Source organism: Lolium rigidum, chromosome 3, assembly GCF_022539505.1.
Source record: "Lolium rigidum isolate FL_2022 chromosome 3, APGP_CSIRO_Lrig_0.1, whole genome shotgun sequence".
Taxonomy (NCBI): domain Eukaryota; kingdom Viridiplantae; phylum Streptophyta; class Magnoliopsida; order Poales; family Poaceae; genus Lolium; species Lolium rigidum.
The window spans coordinates 220705937-220726143 of record NC_061510.1 but is presented as its reverse complement, the minus strand read 5'-3'; the positions used below and the strand labels follow the sequence as shown (position 1 = coordinate 220726143).

The 20207-nt window shown below is 42.8% G+C and overlaps 1 long non-coding RNA gene across 1 annotated transcript; it reads left to right on the top strand.

Annotated features, from left to right (window-relative positions):
- Window positions 1–1910: 1910 nt before the first annotated feature.
- On the top strand, window positions 1911–3287 carry LOC124699433. The gene is made up of 4 exons (XR_007001390.1): window positions 1911–2254; window positions 2345–2584; window positions 2677–2774; window positions 3244–3287. It is a non-coding gene; the product is annotated as an uncharacterized LOC124699433 (long non-coding RNA).
- Window positions 3288–20207: the final 16920 nt, after the last annotated feature.

Genomic DNA, 20207 nt, shown 5'->3' with positions numbered 1-20207 from the left:
TTAATTTCCGATAGATTCCCTAGAGGCCCGGCTGCCACCTGCTGGTAGGACAAAAGATGTTGTACAAGTTTCTCATTGCGAGCACGTATGACTATATATGGAAAACATGCCTACATGATTAATAATCTTGATGTTCTGTCTTAATGCTATTTCAATCCTATCAATTGCCCAACTGTAATTTGTTCACCCAACACTTGTTATTGGAGAGTTACCACTAGTGTAGATATCTGGGAACCCCGGTCCATCTCTCATCATCATATACTCATTCTACATGTCATTGGAAGTAGTATCAACTATTATCTGGTGCCATTGCCTCTGTGTTACTTATTCACTGCTGTCGTATTCTTGTTACTCTTTGCTCTCATATTACTGCTGCTTTCACATCACCCCTGTTACTAGTGCTTTTCTAGGTGCAACTAAATTGACAACTCAGTTGTTAAGGCTTATAAGTATTCTTTACCTCCCCTTGTGTCGAATCAATAAATTTGGGTTTTACTTCCCTCGAAGACTGTTGCGATCCCCTATACTTGTGGGTTATCAATGCACGAGAAGTATTCCCTCTCAATACAAGGCTAGGCTAGCAAGGTTGTTTGAAGCAAACTCAAGTATAAAACGGTACAGCAAGACTCACATATAAACATGTTGTAAGCATTATAAGACTTTACATCGTCTCCTTGTTGTTCAAACAGCTTAACCAGAAAATATCTAGACTCTAGAGACAGATCATGCAAACCAAATTTTAACAAGCTCTATGTAGTTCTTCATTAATTGGTGCAAAGTACATGATGCAAGAGCTTAAAAATGATCTATATGAGCACAACAATTACCAAGTATCAAATTATTCAAGACATTATACCATTTACCACATGCAGCATTTTCTGTTTCCAACCATATAACAATGAACGAAGCAGTTTCAACCTTCTCCATGAACATTAAGAATAAAGCTAAGAACATATGTGTTCATACGAAACAGTGGAGTGTGTCTCTCTCCCAAACAAGGAATGCTAGGATCCGATTTTAATCAAACAAAAATAAAAATAAAAACAAACAGATGCTCCAAGTAAAGCACATAAGATGTGACGGAATAAAAATATAGTTTCACTAGAGGTGACCTGATAAGTTGTCGATGAAGAAGGGATGCCTTGGGCATCCTCAAGCTTAGATGCTTGAGTCTTCTTAAAATATGCGAGGGATGAACCACGGGGGCATCCCCAAGCTTAGACTTTTCACTCTTCTTGATCATATTGTATCATCCTCCTCTCTTGACCCTTGAAAACTTCCTCCACACCAAACTCAAAACAATCTCATTAGAGGGTTAGTGCATGTAACGGCCCCGGGTAGTACCCCTATTAGATTTGCTTGTTCTTTTCCTTTTGTGCATCATCATGGCATATGCATCATACCATCCATGTTTTTACAAAATAAAACTATTTTGTAAACTCTAATTATTTTGTTTTCTTCCTCTCATAAGGTTTATTTATTAAACCCCCTTGTCTTCCCTTTTAATAAACCCTAACCCAAAACTATCATACAATAAAACTATTTTTGTTTCGTCTATCTCCACCTCTTCATTCAAATTCTAAATTTATTTGAACTGTTTTCAAATCTTTTTGCAAAACAGTTTGGAAGAGAAAAGGGAAAAGGATTTTAAAAATAAAAATCCCTCTCTCCCCCCTGGCCCTTTTCTTACCTCCATCCCGGCAGCCCACCTCTCTTCCTCTTTCTCTCCTCAGCCCCGGCGGCCCAAGTCAGCCCGACCCCTTTTCTTTTCCTCTGGCCCATACCTTTTCGAGGGAGAGGGCGCTGTTGTCGTCTACCTCGTCACGCACGGAGCGTGAGGTCCCCGTCATCCCCCACCAGCGCCGTGGTCGTGCTCCCCACCTGCTCCTTCTCTCCCCTTCTTATCCATCCCCCTGGAAACCCTAGCCCCTCTTCCTTCTCCCTCGTGCCGCCGCCACCTACCTCCCTCCACCCTTTCTTTCTTCTCTTCTCTGTGAGGAAACGAAATAGGAGAAACCCTCACTGCCACCACCGTCCTCACCATGGCGCCGCCACTCCAGGCTGTCCCTCGCCGAGCCGGGACTACCGGTAGATGCGCCTCATCGTCCTCTTCCTCGTGGTGCAAGGAATCGATCCGGAGCCCTCTAATCAAGAGCACGGTCGCCGATTCTTCGCGCCGGTCGGCGTGCTTCTTCTTCAATTCCGGCCACCCCCGTCCTCCTCTGTCCATTCTGAGTGCATGTTGAGTTTCATGGTAATCCCGCGCACCTCCTGGACACTTCCTCCTATTTTATTGCTTCCGTTTTCTGCCTCTCCATTATCGTGACCGACGTTCCCTCCGTAGCTTCTCGTCGCCGGCGAGGATGCGGTGCATCCGCGACCATCTCACCACCTGCAGCTGAACCACCACGCCGTGCCGCATCCCCGACGTCATCTCGTTCGTCCTGGTTCGCTCCGAGTCACCAGCTCCATGATCGACCAGATCCTCACCGCCATGATTCTTTTCTGTCCAAGGTCTCCGTCTCGTTTTGCTTCAAAAGGTTGCGTGACATGAACCTTACACGATCAGACATGCAGCATACTGGTATGTCCCTTGATCCTCATGCAGCAGATCGCCTGGTCAAATCCCAGGAACAGCGATTAATCCTTTCTTTTTGTTCTCTTCTGTTGAATCAGATCCGGCGCCACCACTGGGCCTTGGCCCAGCTTCCTCGCCCGGCCCCAATCCTCTATCCAACACCATCAACAATCCAGATCGGGCCTAGGCAGTGCAGGTCTGGCCTGTTTCCCTCTCAGTTTATTTTAGTCTTTTGCAAATCTTGTAAAAATCATATCTCCCAATCCGTACATCGGATTAAAATGTATTTTATATGATTTTCGATCAGAAAAATGAGAGGAACATTAATATGTCATCCATTCATTTGTTTGCATCCCGCATCATGTGGTTCCGTTATAGTTTGCATCGCACCTAATAATTAAACGCGGAGTATTTGTGAATTACCGGCTACGGTTCCTCGCTCCGTTTAATTTTGAAGTAGATCACCCCTGCCATGTTATACCATGCTAATCAATACTTAACTTTGCCGGTAGAAAATGCAATTCCAACCTAATTTGTTTGTCCGGGTTCCGGTCCCGCTTAAATTGGATAAGTGCATTGCATCATCGATGCCATGTCATGCATATCATCTTCATCATGTCGGTTCTTCTTTCGTAGTAGTAAGACTTGCATGCGTTGTTGTCCAGCATTTGCTTCTTCCCGGATAGGATCGCGAAGTGGTGTTGTGAGATACGACAAGTTCTTCTGCAGCTTTTCACAGGCGAGCCCTCCCTCTTCACCTATTTACTCTCTCCCTCGCACTGCTATCTTTATGTTGCGATTCTTTATCGAGTCACGTGTCCTATCCACTTGTTTACCATAATAATCCTATATGTATCATTCCTTACCCATAGCCGTTGCTTGATGTTTGAGCCTTGCGAGTCGTAGGCGTGTTTAGGCTCTGTTGTTTATCTCGATCCGTTATCGGGATATGTTGGGTTGTTGGGAGGTTATCACATGCTATATCAATTGTTGGAGATACACATGTTTTACTTATTTGTTAACAACTAAAATTGTAAGCGAGAGGCATCCGTGAGCCCCTTTGCGAAAGCATCGGAACTTTGACTCGCTAATGTCCCCTAGGACCCGAGTTCTTGTTATCCGTTCCGAGATTGAGCGCTCTACCCATGCATGGGGACGATTATTGGGACCCCCTCACCCATTACCTTTTTTCAAGTCTCTTGAAAAGGGGGCCACAACCTTGGTTTTATTTGCCTATGCCATGTATGCCATGCTTTACTTATTGTTGCCTTCGGGTGTTTACTTCCTGTTTCCTTCGGGTGTTTATATTATGTACTGTACCTTGCGGGACGTTTAGGGAAGCGTGTGGTTTGCATGCCTAGCCGCCGACGCAAACCCCGAGTCCGTCTCGAGTACGGCCGGACTTCGTCACGAGTAGCTTAGTCGGGTGGCCCCCTAGACTTTCTTGTTGAACCGGGAACGGTCTTATTGTGAGACATCCACCTGTCGTAAGTGGGTCGAGCATGCGTATGGTTACATTTGGGCAACCCCTGCAGGGTGTACATCTTATCGATAAGCCATGTCCGCGGTTATGGACGACTTGGAATTGTATAGCTTGATCATAGAACAACTTACACCTTATACTTGTTGTTAATAATCTGATAATAACTTGCATAGTAATATAGCATTACTACAACCGATACCTAATAAAACTTGTCCACCGTTGAGTGCCTTTTACATTGCCTCTTCGCAATTGTTGAAGGGGATATGTGTATTTGGCTGGGTTATGTTTGTGTAGTATTTATCTGTTACCTTATGCGCTCTCTTATCTTCTCTGAGTAGACGGATGTTGTAGCGTGTCTCTATTGGTTACAGTTTTGCTGCCGCTAAACCTACCATATAGCCCCAGACGATATATATATATACTCGCCCGGCGAGCATAGCCATTTCTAGTCTCGCTAAGTACGTGCCGGAGTTCGTTCATTGGTACTTACTCTCGCCTTTTCCCTTTCTCTTTTGCTTCCTCCCTTTTGTCGGCAACCGATGGCCCGACTTCGACAGGTACAAGATGACGACGTTAGCAAGGTTACCCTTCCGGCTTGGCCCAGGCGGGGTTATGGACGCCACTGGTTATCTTCAGGACTCTTAGTCCAATTTGTATCTTGTCCGTACTCGGACGTATTTCGATCTTCTGTATGATTTGGATATTTGTATTGTATATTTGTATCTTGACTCGTTGGAGTCGTGGTTGTAATATATGTTTCTTGTGGGCTCTATTGTAATCCTGTTGTAATTTTACCGCTCGTGTTAATTCCTCTGGCATCACGTGTGTGATTCGTCGCGCACGTCGTGTCGGAGGGCGTCTCAGAATCGATATCGTGCGGATTTCGGCGGGATCGCTGGAATCCTCATGGTACCGGTTCCGGGGCGTCACAGTGCATAATTGAAAATTCATATATTCAGAGGTGACATAATCATTCTTAACACTTCTGGACATTGCACAAAGCTACTGAAAGTTAATGGAACAAACAAATCCATCAAACATAGCAAAACAGGCAATGCGAAATAAAAGATAGAATCTGTCAAAACAGAACAGTCCGTAAAGACGAATTTTTAAGGGGCACTTAACTTGCTCAAATAAAAATTCCCAAATTGAATGAAAGTTGCGTACATATCTGAGGATCACGCACGTAAATTGGCAGATTTTTATAAATTTTCTACAGCAGGGGCGGCTCAATTTCGTGACACCAAGAAATCTGTTCCTGCGCAGTAATCCAAATCTAGTATTGATTTTACTATCAAAGACTTTACTTGGCACAACAATGCAATAAAATAAAGATAAGGAGAGGTTGCTACAGTCGTAACAACTTCCAAGACTCAAATATGAAACAAAGTGCAGAAGTAAAATAATGGGTTGTCTCCCATAAGCGCTTTCTTAACGCCTTTCGACTAGGCGCAGAAAGTGTGAATCAAGTATTATCAAGAGACGAAGCATCAACATCATAATTTTTTCTAATAATAGAATTATAAGGTAATTTCATTCTCTTTCTAGGGAAGTGTTCCATACCTTTCTTGAGAGGAAATTGATATTTAATATTACCTTCCTTCATATCAATGGTAGCACCAACAGTTCGAAGAAAAGGTCTTCCCAATATAATGGGACAAGATGCATTGCATTTAATATCCAAGACAACAAAATAAACGGGGACAAGGTTATTCCATAATGCGAACATTATCAATCCTCCCCAAAGGTTTCTTTATAGAATTATCAGCAAGATTAACATCCAAATAACAATTTTTCAATGGTGGCAAGTCAAGCATATCATAGATTTTCTTAGGCATAACGAAATACTTGCACCAAGATCACATAAAGCATTACAATCAAAATCATTGACCCTCATCTTAATGATGGGCTCCCAACCATCTTCTAACTTCCTAGGAATAGAAGTTTCAAGTTTTAGTTTCTCCTCTCTAGCTTTTATGAGAGCATTTCTAATATGTTTTGTAAAGACCAAATTTATAGCACTAGCATTGGGACTTTTAGCAAGTTTTTGTAAGAACTTTATAACTTCAGAGATATGACAATCATCAAAATCTAAACCATTATGATCTACATCAATGGGGTCATTGTCCCCAATATATTGAAAAATTTCAGCAGTTTTATCACAAACAGTTTCAGCAGTTTTAGCAGTTTTAGGCAATTTTGCACGCTTTGCACTAGGAGTAGAAACATTGCCAACACCAATTATTTTAACATTGATTGTAGGGAGTGTAGCATCATGTGAAGCATTATCATTACTAGTGGTGGTAATAGTCCAAACTTTAGATACATTATTCTCTTTAGCTAGTTTTTCGTTTTCTTCTCTTTCTCACCTAGCATGCAATTCAGCCATCAATCTAATATTCTCATTAATTCGAACTTGGATGGCGTTTGCTGTAGTAACAATTTTATTATCATTATCCTTATTAGGCATAACTTTCAATTTTAAAAGATCAACATCAGAGGCTAGTCTATCAACCTTAGAAGCAAGAATATCAATTTTATCAAGCTTTTCTTCAACGGATTTGTTAAAAGCAGTTTGTGTACTAATAAATTCTTTAAGCATGGCTTCAAGACCAGGGGATACACTCCTATTATTGTTGTAAGAATTCTCATAAGAATTACCATAACTATTACCATTAGCAGAAGGATATGGCCTATAGTTGTTACCATAATTATTCCTATAAGCATTGTTGTTGAAATTATTATTTTTAATGAAGTTCACATCAACATGTTCTTCTTGGGCAACCAATGAAGCTAAAGGAACATTATTAGGATCAACGTTAGATCTACCATTCACAAGCATAGACATAATAGCATCAATCTTATCACTCAAGGAGGAGGTTTCTTCAACAGAATTTACCTTCTTACCTTGCGGAGCTCTTTCCGTGTACCATTCAGAGTAATTTATCATCATATCATCAAGAAACTTTGTTGCCGCCCCCAAAGTGATGGACATCAAGGTACCTCCAGCAGCTGAATCCAATAGGTTCCGCGAAGAAAAATTCAATCCTGCATAGAAGGTTTGGATGATCATCCAAGTAGTTAGTGCATGGTAGGGAAATTCTTCACCAAAGATTTCATTCTCTCCCATGCTTGAGCAACATGTTCATTATCTTATTGCTTAAAATTCATTATGCTACTTCTCAAAGATATAATTTTAGCGGGAGGATAATATCTACCAATAAAAGCATCCTTACATTTAGTCCATGAATCAATACTATTTCTAGGCGAGAGATAGCAACCAATCTTTAGCTCTTCCTCTTAAGGAGAAAGGAAACAATTTTAATTTTATAATGTCACCATCTACATCCTTATACTTTTGCATTTCACATAGTTCAACAAAATTATTAAGATGGGCAGCAGCATCATCGAACTAGCACCGGAAAATTGCTCTCTCATAACAAGATTTAGTAAAGCGAGTTTAATTTCAAAGAATTCTGCCGTAGTAGCAGGTGGAGCAATAGGTGTGCATAAGAAATCATTATTATTTGTGCTAGTGAAGTCACACAACTTAGTATTCTCAGCAGTATCCATTTTAGCAGTAGTAAATAAAGCAAACTAAATAAAGTAAATGCAAGTAACTAATTTTTTTGTGTTTTTAATATGGAGAACAAGACAGTAAATAAAGTAAAACTAGCAACTATTTTTTTCTGTTTTTGATATAAGAGCAAACAAAGCAGTAAATAAAATAAAGTAAAGCAAGACAAAAACAAAGTAAAGAGATTGGATGTGGGAGACTCCCCTTGCAGCGTGTCTTGATCTCCCCGGCAACGGCGCCAGAAATTTAGCTTGATACGCGTAAAGCACACGCCCGTTGGGAACCCCAAGTGGAAGGTGTGATGCGTACAGCCGCAAGTTTCCTCAGTAAGAAACCAAGGTTTATCGAACCAGTAGGAGTCAAGGATCACGTGAAGGTCGTTGGTGACGGAGTGTAGTGCGGCGCAACACCAGGGATTCCGGCGCCAACGTGGAACTCCGCACAACACAATCAAAGTACTTTGCCCCAACGTAACGGTTGAGGTTGTCAATCTCACCGGCTTGCCGTAAACAAAGGATTAGATGTATAGTGTGGAAGATGATGTTTGTTTGCGCAGAACAGTAAAGAACAGAGTTTGCGGTAGATTGTATTTCAGATGTAAAGAATGGACCGGGGTCCACGAGTTCACTAGTGGTGTCTCTCCGATAAGAAATAGCATGTTGGGTGAACAAATTACGGTTGGGCAATTGACAAATAAAGTAGGCATAACAATGCACATACATATATCATGATGAGTACTATGAGATTTAATCGGGGCATTACGACAAAGTACATAGACCGCTATCCGAGCATGCATCTATGCCTAAAAAGTCCACCTTCGAGGTTATCATCCGAACCCCTTCCGGTATTAAGTTGCAAACAACGAGACAATTGCATTAAGTATGGTGCGTAATGTAATCAACACAAATATCCTTAGACAAAGCATCGATGTTTTATCCCTAGTGGCAACAACACATCCACAACCTTAGAACTTTTCGTCACTCGTCCCGCATTCAATGGAGGCATGAACCCACTATCGAGCATAAATACTCCCTCTTGGAGTCACAAGTATCAACTTGGCCAGAGCCTCTACTAGCAACGGAGAGCATGCAAGAACATAAACAACATATATGATAGATTGATAATCAACTTGACATAGTATTCAATATTCATCGGATCCCAACAAACACAACATGTAGCATTACAAATAGATGATCTTGATCATGATAGGCAGCTCACAAGATCTAACATGATAGCACAATGAGGAGAAGACAACCATCTAGCTACCGCTATGGACCCATAGTCCAGGGGTGAACTACTCACACATCGATCCGGAGGCGATCATGGCGATGAAGAGACCTCCGGGAGATGATTCCCCTCTCCGGCAGGGTGCCGGAGGCGATCTCCTGAATCCCCCGAGATGGGATTGGCGGCGGCGGCGTCTCTAGAAGGTTTTCCGTATCATGGCTCTCGGTACTGAGGTTTTCGCGACGAAGGCTTTAAGTAGGCGGAAGGGCTGGTTTAGGGGCGACACGAGGGCCCCACACAACAGGGTGGCGCGGGCCTAGCCCTGGCCGCGCGGCCCTAGTGTGGCGGCGCCTCGTCGCCCCACTTCGTAATCCTTTCGGTCTTCTGGAAGCTTCGTGGAAAAATAAGACCCTGGGCGTTGATTTCGTCCAATTCCGAGAATATTTCCTTTGTAGGATTTCTGAAACCAAAAACAGCAGAAAACGACAATCGGCTCTTTGGCATCTCGTCAATAGGTTAGTGCCGGAAAATGCATAATAATGACATAAAGTATGTATAAAACATGTGAGTATCATCATAAAAGTAGCATGGAACATAAGAAATTATAGATACGTTTGAGACGTATCATACCTCAATGTGCGGTGTGTACTCAAAGGATCCACATCGAACCGAATTTCTTGGACTTGGTGGCGTTGGTGATTCCAGCACGAACGCTGCAGACGTGACTGGAACTGCCGATGACATGCCCTGTGCCGACAGGGTTCCCACAGACGGCGCCAATTGTCGAGGGTACTCCTCGGCAATGCCCTCCGTATGGGGCTTAGGGTAGATGGAATCCTGTAGGCTGACACGAGACATCGGTTATCAAACAAGCGGGGATAGCGATTTACCCAGGCTCAGAGCCCTCGATGAGGTAAAACCCTTACGTCCTGCCTGTCTGATCTTGATTATGTAAATATCGAATTACAATGGGGTGCCGAAGGTTTCGGCTGTGATCTCGTCGGGAGACTAAGTTCTGTAATGACCTAGCTCTAGACTTGCGGTGGCTAAGATAACTATGATTGCGTGTGTCCCTCGGCAGCCCCTCTCCTGGCCCTTATATAGGGAGCCAGGTCTCAAGAGGTATGTCCGGGTACGACTAGGTTACAGAGAGCCGTAGATCTAAACTTTTCTTGTATTCTTCGTCTTCTTGCCTTGTGCTTCAAGAAATCTTCTTCGGAACCGACGCTACAGCCCACCTGGCCATCGAGTGTCTTCATGGGCCCCTGGATGAGCCGTATGAGGTAGTACAACACTAGTTACCCGAAGGGTAATGCCCACATCACTCGTCGGAGCGCATCTTTGTGTCATTGTCCCGCAGCCCCCACATCTTGCCATACCGCACCGCTCTATTGCTGCTCCCCACCATGTCCCTCCTCAACTCGCTCTCCCGCGGGAGGCAGTGACGACTCCCCTTGGTGGTGGAGCGAGCTAGGGAGCTGCAATCAGCGAGCGGCGCTACTGCAGTTGCCCGACGTTGGAGCTGCAAGTGCCACCAACGAAGCTACAAGAAGCGAGTTGCAGAGAGGCAATCGCCCACAGGAGGAGCTGCAAACAGCTAGTGACAATGTTGTAAGCACCTGTGGGTAATGATACAAGAAGCGAGCGGCGGTGCTGCAAGCTACACGAGGACGAGCATCTTCTCCGGTGAGGGCCGTGACTCTCGAAAGAGAGATGCCGAAGCGCATCTTTTGCCCAATTTAAATGTACGTCAACTAGCCAATTAGCGGTTTTTCTCACTGAATTACCAAATACCGGTTGATTATTGCAAAGAAAAAGTAAGGTGATGGTCCCCTAAAATCCTAAGCTCTATCTATAGGCAAGGGGGCTATAATTTTGGGGGTGTCTATTTGTCAGTTGATAGATTTACAATTTGTCGTAAGTCAGTTTTTCTTCCAATTATAACATGACACATTGCATGGACAGAATCACAGAAAATTACCCAATTCCATATAAAAAGATCATTGCTGAGCTTTATAGGCAGGATAACTACCTATAATTAGCAACAAACAAACAAATTGAAAAGAGCAAAAATTTCATAATACATGATTTGAAGACCAAAATTACAGCGTTGTCTGCCCAAAATTACATGTCCAGGATCTTGTACATATAGCTGTAACTCGTGATGAAGAGAAATTGTAAAAAAAAAAAAGATCATTTCGTGATTTGAATACTGAAATTACGTACAATCATGTTTGCCCAATTTTACATGTTCCAATTCATGTAAATACTAGTGTAATGGACTATAATTTGTGATGTAAAGAATTGATAAGAAAATGCGAGTTTTTACAACTAAATCTATCAGCTAACTTAGTCATGCACTTATATTGGATGCTGTGTGTTTTACATCTAAAGGCGTTGTGCCTCTGAGCTCGATCCTCTTCGGTAACAGCTAGCAGAGGAAAAAGATCAAAAAAAAAAAAAAATTGGACACAAAACCTACGAGAAAGCAGACTTGATAATGCATACAAATCTTAACGCATGTATGTAGGTGTCACGTCTCACGTCAGGCCATGTCACGAGCCTAATCCCACTCGCACACAAAAAAAACTAGATGCAGCAAGGCCATCGCAATGAACCGGACAGGAAAAGATTCGACTGATGCCCAAAAATAAATCAGTCGACTGTTATTTAGCAAAAGTGATATTTTTTATGAGAGAGATAATTTACTCTGCTAGCTGTAGTTTTAACTCTGTTTCAGATTCTGCAATTTACAGCTTATTAGTCTGCAGTTCAATTCAGTTAGAGTACTGTGTATTCCTGAAAATGTATGTGATGTAATATATTTCCATGTGTGTACATGTTGAGATAAATTACGTCTATTATTTTGCAATTGAGATTTTAATTTCTTGCAAATAAGGCAATCAATTCATCTTAATTGAGCTACTTTTGGTTCAATACGAGCAAGAATTAGATATGCGAAATTCAAAGTGATTTCTTCATATTGATGTTTTGGGATCACAAGGTGGTGTGTAGATCTACTGCATTGCAGATTATCTACAACTACTAATTAAGCCTACATTTTGTCATGGTTGACATTTTGATTGCTTAAAGTGCTCTTCCATACATTTTATTAAGTTATGACATAAGGTACTAGAAATATGAGTATCTACTGATTTTATCAGATTATACTCTCTAGTGCTGAGAGATGGACCCCAAAATTTTCTTTGGGGAGTATCTACAACATGCCATACTTAACAATTTGAAGTTCACACTAATGGTTTCAAGCCCACTTCTTGAAATCATCATTAATTTTGCAACATTCATTACAACATAACCATGATGGTTTTTGGTTTACCAAGTGTAAATTAATAATCTCTGGTTTACCCATGTAGGTAACCGATGGCTCGAGAATTTGAGGCACTCGCCCTCAATGGCCACAACTACCCTACTTGTGCCATGGACACGAAGATCGCTCTTGCATCTCGTGGGATAGTGCGTGCAATCCAGGCTGTGCAGGATCCACTGCCCGCGGGAGTCACGCCACTAATAGAAGAATAGAAGTATGCCGCCTTATACATTATAAGGCACCATATTCACCCAGATCTCAAGTCTGAATACTTGGAGGGGGAATCCCCTAATACCCTGTTTCAGGCCCTCAAAACGAGGTATGAACAGCAGAAGGCAGTTGTCCTGCCTGAAGCACTCCATGATTGGACTCACCTCCGTCTTCAGGACTTCAAGTCCATCTGAGAGTACAATCACGAGGTTCATAAGATCAGTTCCAAGCTGCGCTTTGCGGGAAGGAACCTGCGATGCGGAGAAGATAGAGAAAACTCTGTCGACTATGCTCCCATCCGACGAGGATCCTCCAGCGAGCGATCTCGTGCTCGTGACTACCAAGTCTATTCCGATCTTATTCATATCTTACTTCAGGCTGAAAAGCATGATGAGCTACTCGCTAAGAATGGCTCTCAGCGCCCGGTTGGTTCTCAACCTCTACCTGAAGTTCATATGAATGTCGCGAACGGACGAAAGTTTGATGGTGGTTTCAAAGGAAAGCCCTCGAACTTCAATGGTAAGCGAAAGCGCAACCGGAACAGGAAGCCCGAAACTCGGACCGTGGGAAAGGCACCGCAAAGTCCAAGTTTGACAAATCTAAGCTTTGCGACAAGTGTGGATGCTACACGCACCCCACTGACAAGTGCAAGACCCCAAAGCATCTGGCCATTCTGTACCAGCAATCCCATGGACGCAACGTGCCTCGAGGGAAAAGGTTTGAAGCCAACTTCAACCTTCATCCAGATGGCACCGATGGAGCCAGGCTGTTCGCAAGACGTTCCCTCGGGACCAAGCAACGCCGTTACTCTCCTTCCATCAAAGGACCCTACGAGAACGGAGGACATGATGGTTGAGTACACCTCAACCGACGTGTTTGGAGACTTCGACTAGTCCCGCTACCTCCTTAGTGACTAATATATTCATGTCCATTTGTGATGTTGTAATAGAACATAAGTATTGTTGTCATTTATATTGTATCAGCACTTTGATATAATAAGATTGTATACATTCTATATATCTGATAAAGATCTCCATATTGGAACTTCTTCGATTCTATATATAGATTTCTACGAGTGCCAATCCGATGGATGTGGAACAAGTATATGAAAATGTACCCGCTCTATTGTCTGGATTGAACTGCACGTACATCCAACTCGTAGCACATGTTGCATATAATGCAATTCCATCGGTCATGTGTTGCATGAGCTAAACTTTCCTAGTCATGAGATTTAGTTGCACTATTGTGCCGGTGGATCACTTCAGTCCCTTGAACACATTCAAGGTGATATTTGTGGTCCCAACCAACCATTGTTTGGACTAAAGATCGAATTAAAACAATTCGAATGGACAAATATTGTTGCAGAATTCTCTTCAAATGCCTCCACTATTTTGTGCATGGCTCCGAGGATCGAAGTTCAGCACAATGTCCTATGTGTCCATACACAATTGTTTTTGGTTTCGTCTCTGATCAAAAGGATTTTCTCATTGCACGGCCCATGTTAATGAATTGCAATTTACCAATTTTACATTGGAGTCATGCAGTTTTACACGCTGCTACTGACTAACTGTATATAGCAGTACTTCCCCTCTGCAATTGATACGTGGAAATCCTCCGAGCATTTCCCATCTGCGTAAGTTCGGAAACGCTTCACGCGTACCGATCTCACCACCGCAGCGTACATCATGGGCCCACATATGCGGGATCTATGTGGGGTACAGATATTTGTCGATAACCCAATACCTTGAACCCCACATAAGGGATGTATTCATAGCTTAGTACGCTGATTGCTTATATTTAAGGAGGATTATTTCCAGGCATTAGGGGGAGATTTTAAGTACCACATCGAATGCCAGGAAATTAATTGGGATTTCATGTTCCTCCTCATAACCACGTACTCAAGAATCTGGACTCTACGTTCGGATTCACAAATTTGCAACACATGCAAATAACCTACCAGATTCATTTACTGATCTTAAAGATGTTACAAAATCTTTCAATCCGGTTAGAAATGCGCCCGAAAGAGTGGAGGTACCAATAAAACCACTCAACTCCCTGTTTCATAAAAAGAGGGGGAGTAGTACGGCCTCTGACCAGGATCTAGCTTTTTGCAAAGCAACAAAGGAAATCGAGAAATCCTCTAAATCAGTAAATGCAAGTCGACCTTGCGTTGATGAACACCTGATGGGTAGTATACACCCAGTGGAAGGGAAACCTCCACAACCCCGGCTCCGGCTTGCACACCGTTGGCTGGGACATCGGAACACCCAAACTCACGCGTATTGGGAAATCACGAAGAGTCATCATGGTTGCATGATATTTGCTCCAACTATATCGATTCTGGAGAATCACATAACCAAAGCCTACAACTGTCGACAAACATCTCTTGTTTGATTGCAAACAACCTTCACAATGATTCGAGATCCAAAGACCATGGCCATGGCGAGTGTGAACACACTTGCTAGGACTGAACTCATCAAGGGATGCAATCCAAGCAGATATAGCCTCGCTCTTCCAAATGAATTCCCTATGGGATCATTCAATGTGCTTTCTTCCGAAAACGGAATGAGAAATACAAGGTGGTGAGAAAGCAAGACTTGTAGCATAAGGTCGGGTTTCACGAGAGATCCGAGACCTACCCTCCAGACATGAGTGAAATCGCGTTCCGATAAATATATCATTGGCAGTACAAAATCATCTATCTATGCAGTTGATAGGTGTAGTGACAACATATCCATGTGGGTCACTAGATTCCGACATGTATGGTTCCCGATGGAATCTCTGTCCGAATCGAAACACAAATGCAACATGTATTGTGTAATAATCAATAAGTCACCACATGGCTTATTGTTGTCGGTATATTTTGGTACAACCGACATAGTGAGTTCCTTATACATAAGGATAACTCCTACAACGACGAACCACGTGATCATCTACAGACGGATTTGAGATGAAGAATCTGGATAAACCCAAATAGTGCTTGGGACTACAACTCGAGCACCTTCACTAAAGTATTATGGTACACCAAGATGCCTATATCCAGAAAATTGGAGAAACTTGATATAGACAAGTCATGTCCATCTCCTAGGGATTGTTCGATCTCTAGACGTAGAGAAAGATCCATGGGAAGATAGAGAAGAGATGTTGGCACATAATGTTCCATATCTCAATGCCATTGGACCTACCAACAAAATTGGTTAGGGGATCAAGAATATCTTTCGATATCTCCAAGGCACCAAATATCTTGACATATCGTATCAATTTTGGAGAAATCTGAACTCCAATTTAAACACTGGTATTGGCTACTTACATGATCCTACAATGTGTACATACATGGTAGATCTGTCACTCCATTGATGTCTTCAAATAGACTCTGATGACTATACTACCACGATCATTCTAAGATTCAATGCTTCATGTTAACACGTGTGGCTTGACGGAATGACAAACCACATACATTAGTCATGTGGTGTTGGTTCTCTCGAATCATGCCTACACAGATAATGTTGCTTATGTTGCATAGATACAAAACAGGTTACATAAAGAGCAATATCATTAAGCATATTGCGCTAAATGTTTTATGCCCATGAACTCCTTAAGAGTCGGGGAATGAACATCTTGCAATTAGAATCACGCGATATCCTCGCAGATCTTTCCACGAAGTCTCTACCAACTATAACATTTCTGAAATATATTCATGGAATTGGTATGCGGCGACTCCGAGATTTGCAAGATTCAGGGGGAGTATCTTCCTGAACTACTCCTGTTCAAAGCATCATATTATACTCTTTTTCCCTTAGTGAGTTTACTTTACAGGTTCTCATAAAGGTTTTTAATGAGGTAATATCAACATAAGATCATATGTCATACTATCCCTTTTCCCCACCGGGGTTTTTAGGAAAGTATTCACGACATATTTATTGACCTCTATATTCTATGGATGTACTTCATATTGAGTTAACAGAGGCAATAACCATAATATGTTGTACCATTTTCTCCTTATTTTTCCACTGGGTTTGAAGGAGTTTTAACAACATATCCTATACTATTCCTCATTTTTCCCATAGGGTTTTTGGAGGACTCCTCACATTTTTCCCACTGAATTTTTGGAGGAGACTATTTCAAGATGATGAAGATTCACAAGGACAAGCATAGATTAGGGGGAGTGTTAGAATTTAATTAGTCTTAATTAAATGGGTTAATCCCTGCTTGTAACTGCAACATTTGTAGCCACTCATTTAGGGAACCGTCATTAGGCGGTTATTTCCCTGGAGCGTCGCCTCCAGGAACCGACCTAATCACGTATGTTCCCCCCCCCCCCCTATATATATGTAAAATCTTCATCAATCAATGGATGTGATTTCATTCCAATCATTGTCTCTCTCGCTCGATTCTCTCCCGATTACTCACAGCAGATTGGTCGATGTTAGGCTACATTTTAGAGCTGGGCCACACTATATGAGCCACAGTGAGCAAAGCGGAGACAACGTAATGTGGGCCGAATCTAAGGGAGTTTTCTTTTTCTGTTTTCTGGTTTCTGGTTTCTTTTTTCTGTTTCTTTTTTCTTTCTTAAAAATTAAAAAAATGTTTAAAAATGAAAATGTTCAAAAAAGAAAAAATGGTTTACTTTTTAAAAATGTTCAGATTTGGAAATATTTAATTTAAAAATCTTCAGTTTTTAAAAAATGTTCAAATTTGAAAATCGTTCAAACTTAAAATTTTTTTAAATTTAAAAAACGTTCAAACATAAAAATCATTCAAACTTAAAAATCGTTCAAACATGAATATCGTTCAAACTTAAAAATCGTCTAAACTTGAAAATTGTTCAAATTTAAAAATCGTTCAAATTTGAGAAATGTTCTAATTTTTAAAAAATATATTTTTAAGAACATTCGTATTTTAAAAATGTTCATGTTTGTGAAAAAATATAATTTTTTCGAAAATAGTTGGATTATGGAAAATCAAAAAAAAAGAAACATCAGAAAATGAAAAGGAAACAAAACAAGAAAAGAAAAATGAAAATTACCTTCTAGTGGGCCGCGGCCCAGCTAGCCACCGCAGCCACACAGGGTGTGCGGTGCGAACCGCGCGCCGACCTGGTCGGCAAACAGGAGCTCCCATGCCCACCGGCACCAGCACCGCACCGCCGTCGCGCGTGCCTCCTCGTCGTCGCCAGTCGCGGTCATCATTTCGCGCGCCGTACACCCATGGTTGGCCGTGCTTGGCATCAAGCGGTACAGGCAATGGTTAGCTCTCCTTCAATCATGTCCCTATGTTTCCTTTCTTGTATTATGTGCTCCTGGGCCTAGGCTATCCTAGCCCAGTTCGGCGCAACCTGCTCGAGAAGAAGTAGTAGCTGTGCTTGAGCTAGTGCTTCATACCTTACTGGACAAGGAAGGAAAGGCAAGGAGGATCAGTACGGGAGAGAAAGTGATTTAAGGAAAATTCGAAACGTCATGAATGTGTGCGATGCTTTACCCGTGGAGCAATGTCATAGGTTGGTCCGTGACGAGTGGTCTATGACGGTTTTATCATCGTAAAAAACATAAAAAACGGCTGTCCGTGATATTTCTGGTGTGGCATGTGAGTTAACATCATGGACCACCAGTATTCATGTAGTGCAAGTTTTGGATCAATTCAAGGGTTCAATGGCGACGACTACGGCTCTAGGGAACTAGTCCTTAGGGGCTCGTGCATGAAGACTTCCCGACTGTCATCAACTACGTTAGGCCAACTCCAATAGGGTAGGACGACAACCCAAGTGTCGGCGGCTCGCTCTGGTGGCAATAGTGACTGTTAGGTGGTCCAGTGATCTCGATGTAATTTTCATTATGTTTGGGGTGCTTCGTAATTCTTGTGAATTCATGAAATAGAATTGGATCTTTCCAAAAGAAAATATTATGTATTAAATTTTAGAATAATAGGTATGAAATCTATTTCACTACTAATAAAACACCACTTTGGCCAAAACCCCAAAAGAATTCTAATTTTTTTGAAATAATATGTGTATAATCTATTTCACTACTAATAAAACATCGCTTTGGCCAAAACAGTAGACACTAATCGCTTTAGCCTAAAGCGACAAGTGAACCTGACCCACCCCATAGCAAACCCAAACGATGGCATGTACCGCTCCACGGGAGCGGTAATGCTACACCTACGGGAAAACTGCTACGGGATGACGTGCAGTGCAGGTGGAGGCCACGATCGATCGCTAAAAATAGAAGGAAGTGGCCCACGTGTTTAGCATGAGGTAAAACAGCGAAAATTCCGGTAGCTCTCCTTCTGCTGGTTCTACGTTTGATCGTTGCCGATTGAATAGAACCGCACCTTTGCTTTCTCGTTTCAGATTGATCAATCAAGCCGCTGCCTCCTTGGCTCCTTCTTCTGTCCATGCTCTTATGTTTTCACAACAATTTGTAGAACATTATACAATTTGATGAGAATAAGCATCCAGACCCCCAACATCGAACGCCTACACCCCTCGCCGTGAGGCTGACGAGCACGAACGCTGGAGCCTGGCGGCGAGCGTGGCGCCGGTGTAGGCGGCGTAGGACACCTCCACCATGAGAGAGCCAGGCACGATGCTATCGCGGTCCAGAAAGCCCTAGAGATGGCGACGATGGTGAGGTTGAATGGCGGCCGTGTCCACGATGAAGTTGAGACCTAGGTCATTGTGGCTGAAGTCGCGACAATGGCGGGGCCGGTGGAACAGCCAACTGGTCGACGACCATGACAGCGAGGCGGTGTAGACGTCTAGACGAGAACCAGGGCTAGAATTACCATGGCCCAGCGAGGGTAGAACTCGAAATCATCTTTTTCTCAGCAGTGTATGCGGAGGCAGAGCCATCGTGAATTCGTGATCTTCTCCGTGTTTTTCTCCGTAACTCCGTGAAGGAGTAGACCTCCTTTTTTACCGGCCACTGCTTCCTTCTATTTTCACTTGTGGCCTCGACGTCGGATTACACATCATTCCGTAGCAGTTTTCCCGTAATACTTTCCCGTAGGTGTCGCATTACTGTCACGGGAGTTCTGAAAAAACGTACCGCTCCTGGTCGTCTTTCTCCTCTGGCTTCCTCAACTCCTTGGTAGGTTGGTTATCTGCATGCTGTTCAAGATGCACTCCATGTTGAGGCTGAGGCATGTCTGCAATCACTCATGCAGGCACAAAGGTGGGGCGTATCTCACGTCCAGACGCAGTTGTTGGTACAAGCGATCAGGATCTATCTAAAAATGGAGCTATCGAATTCTAGATTTCTTTGAACTTTCCTTGTTTTAGTATCTCGTATTGCCCTCGGGCCTAGAATCAAGTGGCGGACACAATGACGGTGCTTGGAGCGAGATCAAGGCTCAGACCCCAAGCCTTGTAGCCGGGTTGTGTTCCAGATTCTATGAATGTTTTGGTAGCCAGTGATGTTGCTGGTCTTATCATTTAATGGGAGGAAAACGCTTGTAATCAGGCAACCTATCACGCACTCCGATCGGTCGAACCGAGGCCCGGCTGCGCGCGCTGCTTCCTTACCGCGCATGCTCGCTGGCGCTGGCGCACGTCTACAGTCTGCTACTCTGCTCGCTCTTCGCAATTCCGGCGCGGGTGAACCCAAAGACTCCAAATCATGTAGCATCTCCTCTATACATCTGCTTTTTGACCTGCTGTATAAGGGAGCTAGCCTAGGAGGGAAAGCCACGTGTTAGAATAGACAAGACCAAAAGCATCAAGCGTGCCAGTACATGCATTGATTACATGAGTGTTAGATAAGAAAATACTTCTTTCACATCATGGATGTACACAAATATTTTTCTT